Below are 6442 nucleotides of genomic sequence, written 5' to 3' on the forward strand. Positions count from 1 at the left end.
CTACCAAACAAATATCACCTCTGATATAGGAAGTGATTACAGTTCTTATGGCTCAAACTTTTCACAAAGAAAATATAAAGTAATTGTATACCTATCCACACTGGTGAAGAGATATTCTCACAGATTTTAAACAAGTCTTCAAACTATATTGAAGGGGCCACGTCAGATATGGAGAGCAAGTGTTCTCTATTTCCACGAATGTTACCCCTAGATTTAATTGAATTAGTTGATCCTAGTTAGAATTAAAGTTAAACGTTAAGAAATCATTCAGAGAAATGATAGTGAAAAGCTGGAAAACAAAGATTAAGAGTTACTACTTACACTAACTCTCTTCTGGAAGGTTTATAAAACAAGATTAATAGTTATCAGCTTCAGATAGCATGGTACCATAAAGGATAATTAAAACTGGTATTTGGTGGCATAAAAAATATATTGGAATGGTAAACAGTGATTATCATTCTGTTCATGGTAACAGTAGAATTCTACAGTGATTAACTCTGGAGGACCAAAAGAGGAGGCTAAAGGTAGGGCATATAGAAGACTTTATTTGTTTGATAATATTCTGTTTGACCTTGTTAATAGGTACATAGGTGTTTGTTGTAATATTCTTTATGTATTTTGTCCGGAGTGTTTCATAATCATTTTTTAAAAGAAAGAAGGATTTTGAAGTCCAAGAAGAGTGTGTGCTATTCTGGACATCATACTCACTTGAGGAGATATTTAGACAAACTAGAGAGTATTTAAAAGTTAATGACCCAAATACTTATGAGCCTGGAAACCCTGATAAAAGAAAAAGTTGAATGAATCTCCCCAGAGGTTTAGCCAGAGACGACTTGGAGGTGAAGGGGATAATTTTGCACAGCAAGAACCAGAGGACAAAAATATTTGAGTAACGGTGAGGTCCGGAGAGGGAATGGCTGACATCTCCATACTGGTCATGTGAAATCCTGTCTCAGAGGACTATCTGATGTGACTGTCATAGAAGAAATCTAAGCAAAGTTGAACTACTTCAGAGTTTTTCAACACAACTACTTTTTTTTTCAAAATGGTAAACTATATAAATTTTTCGTTTGATTGGCACCTTCCTTGGTGGGGAAGCTGTTCAAAGAATTGGTCAAGCTAGTCATTCCCACAATACTGAGGGTCTGACAGTGTGACTTAGCCACCATCAAGGTAAGTGATGTCTGAGGACAAATGTCAAGATCTCAGACAAAATGCTGGTCTAGACAAATTATGTTATTCAAAGGGGTTGTCGGAGGATATATATTTAAACAGAAGCTAGAGAACAAAATTAACTGAGTTACTGATCAGAATGAATTACATAAGACTAAGCCAAAGAAATTTCAGCCATATAAGCCAATGGGCTTTTGTTCACCTAATGCCTGGTTACACAGCTCACTTAAGCCCATTTGAAGGCCTCATGATAGGGCGAAGTAACTATTCTGGAGACAGAAACAGAACTTCATTCTCATCACTAAGGAGTAGAATGGCTCTGTTAGAACAGCCAACACAACATTTTATGGCATTCATAAACATTGACCTTGGTTCACATCCAACATCCTCAAATTACCAGCTGTGTGACCTTAGAAAAAAATACGTATTCGAGTCTTAATTGCTTTACCTGTAAAATGGAATATTACTTTTACATATCTCTTATGTTAAGTGAGAAAATGTATTTAAGTATACAGAAATCTATCACCTTGCTCCCTGGCACTCAGCTTGCTCCCTGGTGCATAGTAAATGCTCAATAAATGGGCTCAAAACTGGGATGGGGCAGTAAGCAGGGAGAATTACCTTTATTTATTGCTGTATTCTCAATGCCTGATACGTTTTAGGTATTCAATCAATATTTGAAAAATAAATTAGTACTAAGACTGTAAACAAAAGTCCATAGATGTGATTCAGGTAATTAAGCACCAAGAGATAGAATGTGGACAAAATAATATGGTTGGTGTTGTGTTGGACCAGGAATCGCAGAGGTAAGGCAGAAAAACAAATGTGTCATTGCTGAAAGAGGGGTTCTCACCTATGAGATGCAGTTGCGGCTGGGGAAAAAAAACTAAGGCTAAAAATGAAGGGTGATGATGTTGCAGACACATTTGCATTGGTGAGCAAGTTCAGTGATTCCTTGACCCATGATGGATATGGCAGAGAGGACTGTGCTGGAGGATTTCAAATCAAATGAGTGGCCACCGAAATGGTTTTTATGCCTTAGGCCTATTTGGTCTGGCTGTAGAGCTCATCAACACTCCGTGACTCAATGACTATCCCTGTGTAGAACTGGATTTCTGCTGCTGCCATTGCATATCATCTTCCCTAGCTACGCTGGTGTCAGAGGATTTCCTGGGGTTGCAGGTTTCTTCTGTCCCCTGACATTCTGGTTTTCAGAGGAAGGTCATGCAGGTCTTTGTCCAGCATGTAATACATGTATTAGCTTAAGCGGTCCATTTCAACTGCCATGAACTGAGTCTGTAGATTTCCCTCAGCTATTCGTGGTTGCCTAGGAACACCATGCAGGGTCACTTAGGAAGATCACCACATGTTTCAAAGGTGGCTGTGATGCCTAATACCACTTGTTCTCATATAGAGTAATTGGCCTGGGCTGTGATTGCCTTCTAGAAAAATAATAAAAAACAAAGCGTACCCAAACTTGGGTGCGCTTCTCAAAGAATATGCTTTCCTACAATGATGTTTGAGGTATCATCAAGGTTAATGAAGAACCAGGTTGGGTCTGAGTAGGTAGGGTTTGGAGCCGAGATGAATGAGATTTTCAATAACTGTGATGTTTGTGTGCCAGGAAAACCCTTTTTCCACACAAAGATTTCAAGAATAGTCTGGTTATAACACTGGCTCTCAAACTTGAGCATGTATAAGAATCACATGGAGGGCTTTAAAAGCTCAGATTACTGTCCCCTGCCACCAGGATTTCTGATTCAGTAGGTTTGTGGTGAGGCCCCAAAATGTGATTTTCTAACAAGCTCCTAGATAATGATGCTGGTCTGTGGAATACACTTTGAGAATCACTGGGTTACGGAAATAAATGAAAGATAAATGACCAGAAAACCCCAGAAACCACCTGTAACTAGAACAGTTTTGGAATAACTTGGAGTTTTTGATTTTGTAGGGCACTTTCATATTAAAATTGTGGTCACTTTCTTTGGCATCATCGGATTGTCTTCCACATTCTCAGATTTGGCCAGGAGGTGGCACTACAATAAGCAGTCCATGAACCATGAGTTTATTGGAGGTCATATGCATAAGGAAAACTTTCCGGCCTGGCATGGTGGTTCATGCCTGAAATCTCAGCATTTTGGGAGGCCGAGGTAGGAGGATTGCTTAAGCCCAGGGGTTTGAGACCAGCCTGAGCAACATGAGCCAACCCCCTGCCGTCTCTACCAAAATTAAGAAATTAACCAGATGCGCTGGCGTGCACCTGTAGTACCAGCTGCTACGCAGGAGGCTGTGGTGCAAGGATAGCTTGAGCCTGGGGGCAAAAGACTGCAGGGAGCCATGGCTGCACCACTGCACTCCAGTCTGGGTGACAGTGCAAGACCCTGTCTCAAAAAAATGGAAAAAAAAAAGAAAAAGAAAAGTTCCCATCTAGAAAGTTATCAAGTAATGGAACATCCCATTTATAACTCATTAGAAGATGACAGAGATATTGGACAAGCTGAAAATTATCATTAAATACTTGAACTGGTTGAGATGGTTCTCTGAAGCCATTGTTACTTATTACCCTTTTTGTTTTGCCCAACGTTGTAGATTTTCTGAAAGTCTTACTTCATCAAGCCCAAATTTTAAGGAACTAGTCCGTAATAGGGATTAGTAAGAGTATCTAGTTATCTTGAATGGTAAGCATGTTAGACCACAGCAATTTTCACAGAACCCTAAGGTGCTGTGGGAGGTTGTAGAGGGCTGGAGGAACTACTACCACAACGTGGTAGTCCCTTTGAACTTGCAGAAGGCCTTGGTTCTGAGCAATAAGAGTGACTATGTCTGCTAAGACCCAGGTGCTAAATCAGGTGAGTTCAGCTGCCTACTTTATTTCACTACAGAGAAGAAGGTCCCCTTCCTCTTTGTTGCAAATTTACATAGGCTTTAGTGAATAGGAGAGGGGTAAAGTGGAGACTTGAAGAAAGTCTAAGCAGTGCTGGTGGCAGAATTTCATGGAGAGAGGATATGGGATACATGGCTCTTCAGTGACTTATTTTACAAATATTTATGTGACAGGCTCTTTTCTAGAAGCTAAGAAAAAACAAGCTGAAGTCTCTGCTCTCAAGTGGCTAACACTTTTAAGTGGAAAAGGCTGAGGAGAATGAATAAAGGTAATGAATAAAGAACTCCATTAGTCTCTTGATATCTTGACAGGCTTTCTAATATAAAGCCCAGCAGAGGGTGGTTATTCATTTGTACAGTAGTGACACTAGGTCAAGTGTGCACCCAAGTTGCCTGAACAAGGGCATGATCCATGAAACTACATGATGTCCCTGAATTTATCAGTCTTTACCTGAAGGTAGGAGGGAGCCAGTTTTAAATCAATTGAAACAAAAACATCTCCTTTTTCCAAGGGATTCAACATGGATATGGGAAGCAGGCGTAGAGTGTTGGACAGAGCCAGAGTGGAGGCGCATGGTGCCAGAAAGCCAATATCGTCACTGTGTCCAAGAGTCGTAATACATATCCAGCATGAAAGATCAGAATTGGAAGTAAAAATCAAGAGTGGAGCTGTGGAGTACCCAGTGGGGGTTGTGAAGGAAGATGACAATAAAGATTTGTGTGTGGAAATGAATACACTGGGGTATATTCTGGATGAATGCCAGAGACAAAAGCAAATAGCCAAGGCTAATTTTTATACGCTTTTAGTACATTCTTACTTGGGCAGGGAGGATCCCTGTAAGGCGGCCAAAATGGAGCACATATTTTCTGACATATATACTAGAAATAAAAGCAAGCAGAAGTATGGTAGCAGAATATAAAACAGTATTCAATTACTGCACTGAGAGATCAAACGAATGTACATTTATTGAATAATTAATATATTCCTTGACTGTACTAAGTGCTTTAGTTCATTTAATCCTCCAGCTAATATAGAAGCTTAGAACTACTATAATCTCTGTATTAGTTACAGTAACACCAGGTACTATAAAAATAGACTTAAAATGAAAATTGGCTTAAATACAATAGAAGCTTATTTCTCACTCGTGTATCAATATAAGGCAGAGTTTCTGATCAGCAGACAGCTCATCTATCCTTTGGTCCCATCATCCTCCAAGTCCTTATAATTATTCTCTGCATCTAGGCAACAGAAGGGAAAAGAAGAAGAAAACAAGACACATCCATTTCTTACAAGCCTGGCCCAGAAATGACACACATGATTTTCACAAACATTTCTTTGGTGATAACTAGGCACTCAACACACCTTGATGTAAGAAGGGCTGAGAAAATAGTGTGCCTTCCTGGAGACATATCCATGCTCTGGAAAAGAGAGCACAGACTTCTGTCTTCAGCAAGCTCTCTGCACAGCCTGCCCTTCTAGCACTACATATGTGTTCACCCTTCTTTGCACCCAAAAGACACACTCACTCCTCCTTAAGGGAATTAAGCATAAGTACCATCTGCTTTCTGCAACCAGCTCAACCTCTATGATCTCTTGATGATTATTGTCCTCTTCACCCAGGCCAAAAGTTCTTCTTTTGGTCTGGCCACAAATTAACTGAAAACGAAAATATGGAATGATAGAGCAGGGACAGATCCATTCAGATGAAGAAGGAATGGGAAATACATAGCTGATGCAGCACAACAGCAGGGATGAAATCCTACTGGGAAGGTATTGTCAAGAATATGTACCTTGGAAATGAGGGAAGTTCCTTAATTAGACCCCAGTTCTGCTCTCCAGGAGGAACTCCCATGTTCACCTTTGGATCTCTTCCAGGCTTTTTCTCTGCTTCTTACCTTCCGGGGCCACATCTGAAATAACTGCTGGGGAATATGCCATTCCTGGGGGCTGTTCAGCTTTCATGGCCCTCTTCCTGTTCATGCAATTTAGGGGTCTGACTGTTTTTTAATCTCAAACAATCAGTTTCGGGTCAGGGGTATCATCTCTTTAGATATGAGTTAGCTCTAAGTTTTACTGTGTTGATAAATAATACTGAAATATCAGTGGCTTACAAAATAAAGGCTTAAATTCTTGCTCTCACTAAATAGCTGTAGCTTGTCAGCATTTTGTTCTAGGTGACTTCTTCATTCTAGGATCGAGACTGAAATATCAGCTCCTGTTGGAATTAGCAGAGCCATGTAATGGCTTCCAGGATGTATGAAAGAACAGGGTGACATTCATTGCTGCTTCTTGCAGTCCATTGGCAAAAGTCTGATATCAGTGGAGCTGGGAAGTAGATTCTTCCTCAAGGAAACGTTGCAAATCTTAAGGCAGTGGATAGAGGTT

General features: G+C 40.1%; 1 long non-coding RNA gene across 1 annotated transcript; it reads left to right on the plus strand.

Moving 5' to 3' along the window:
- The first annotated feature begins 495 nt into the window (after positions 1-495).
- On the plus strand, positions 496-4772 carry LOC134756520 (uncharacterized). The gene is made up of 3 exons (XR_010129252.1): positions 496-524; positions 4231-4325; positions 4569-4772. It is a non-coding gene; the product is annotated as an uncharacterized lncRNA (long non-coding RNA).
- Positions 4773-6442: the final 1670 nt, after the last annotated feature.

This window comes from Gorilla gorilla, chromosome 10 (assembly GCF_029281585.2).
Source record: "Gorilla gorilla gorilla isolate KB3781 chromosome 10, NHGRI_mGorGor1-v2.1_pri, whole genome shotgun sequence".
NCBI classification, from domain to species: domain Eukaryota; kingdom Metazoa; phylum Chordata; class Mammalia; order Primates; family Hominidae; genus Gorilla; species Gorilla gorilla.